The sequence below is a fragment of the Ctenocephalides felis genome, unplaced genomic scaffold, assembly GCF_003426905.1.
Source record: "Ctenocephalides felis isolate EL2017-DRISC unplaced genomic scaffold, ASM342690v1 CF-g0.4_SCAFFOLD_01604, whole genome shotgun sequence".
NCBI classification, from domain to species: domain Eukaryota; kingdom Metazoa; phylum Arthropoda; class Insecta; order Siphonaptera; family Pulicidae; genus Ctenocephalides; species Ctenocephalides felis.
The window spans coordinates 37,383,127-37,385,256 of record NW_020537758.1 but is presented as its reverse complement, the minus strand read 5'-3'; positions in this window follow the sequence as shown (position 1 = coordinate 37,385,256).

The window sequence follows — 2,130 nt, the reverse complement described above, 5'->3', positions numbered from 1 at the left end:
GGATTCTATTAGGGTTTTGGTATCTGAATGGACATTGCGAGCATTTCCTTGCTATTTCTGGCTTGGTCGTTCTGCGCATTGTCCACCGCATAATCTCATGAGATGCTGGGTGGTCGCAATCTTCTTCGGAAACTGCAAAATTATCAAAATCAAGGATATATACCTACACATGCACTAAAAGTTAATAACTGATTTTAGTATTTAATTAAAATTGCTAATTTATTATTATTTCATTATATACCTCCGTTTCTATTTTGGCATTGCTGAACTGAGCCCCCACATCGACCAATGTACTGTGTTTGGTGGCCCCACTCTGGGTTACCATTCCCCAATATACGTGATGTTCTAATGATTGTAACCAGAGAGGCGCTACTTTTCGACAGCAAAGAGTTTTCGTTCCCATTAATAGGCATTCGGCGAAAATAGGGACCTGCTGGGTCTGATGCTGGATGCAAAATTTATAAATATTTGTTAAATTAATAATATTATGGTATTATTATTATTATGGTTTGCATAATTATTTCTGAATGAGTAAGTCTTAAATAAACATTTATCATAAATATGAACTTGACTTACAATATGTACCAGGAAAAGCCATTACAGATGTTTTATTTAATATTAACTACTAATGGTGCTAGTAGGTACAAAACATCATTAAATATTGATATGGTTTTCACACTGTTGCAAGATATGTCTGTAAACTAAACCTGTAATCTGACCACAATAATGTCAATTTCTACTCAAATATATTATATAAAATATATAATTGCGCTTACAACAATAATATTTGATAATACGATTTGACGCTTCATTTTGTTATAGATTATTCTACACTTTACACTCGTTTTTAAATTTAAACTATTGTTTTTAATATTTTTATTGCATATTTGAATTTATTAGCTAGGCAAAATTTCCGCGCTTTCATTCAATCAATTTTGTGAAATTGAATTTTCTACAAAGCTTTCGAATTTTTCAAGGGCTATTAATAACTTCATTTCCAATGTGGAGAATAATAATTAAGATTGGCGTATGGCAACTTTGCAGCTTTAAATCAATGAGTGAACTGTTCAATCATTCACGACAGATATACTTTTTGTATAGTTAGGACATTTAACAATTTAATTTATCGATTTTATCATAACAGTTGTAACTCTTAAAACGGTGTAAATAGTATACTTAAAAATTTGAGATGACTTATAAAACGCAAAAATTTTATTTCATTTTCAAACAACGGAATTATTGTTCATTCAACCTGGCAGTTAATTTCAAACTTCTGGCACAAAAAATATAAATAACCTGTAGCATATATTTATGTGTCCGTAGCATTTTCAGTCAAGTTAATTAATTTTTGTTATTTCACTAAAATTACTTATTTTTTATATTCATATAATTACCTCTTACAATAGCCGGCAAAAAACCATTTCGTCCTGCCAAATATCCAGCAGCTCCACATATGTGGGCACCCCAGCTAAAACCATGCAGAAAAACATCAGAAGTTAAATGATCTCTTTGTTTGATATTTAAAATTGATGCTTTAGTATCACTGCTTAAATCCCGAATTATATCTTCAATATCTGAATTATTGGTTACAGAATAACTAATATTAGATCTCCAATACGCTGGCCGATTAAAATTCTGCATTCCATGTTGAGAATTTTGACCAGGTCTGTTATAATTAAATTCACTCAAATATTGCGGTGTATATTTGTCGTTATTTTGAGAATTTTGACCAGGCCTGGTATAATTAAATTCAGCCAAGTACTGCGGTGTATATTTATCGTTATTTTGAGAATTTTGCTGCTCGACTATTCCTGGCTTATTACTGGTTGGTGGTGAATTTTGATTACTGGGATTTGTATTATTTTCACTGGTGTTTTGAGAAGTTTGACTATTCTTTTGAGCTATATTTCTTAATATATAGCGGGCTAGATTTTTTGCAATAGCTCTGGTATTTGTACGAGCTGTTGCTATGAAGTCGATGTTTGCTGCAGCTCGAGTATAATCGACTGCGATTGCGCATCCTCCATATTCTTCCATAAATGCTAAAATTTTGTAAAAGTTAGTTAAATTGATGGCAATTAATTAATTTTCTACTAGCTGATAGTATGTCATAGAAGCCAGGAGAAATTA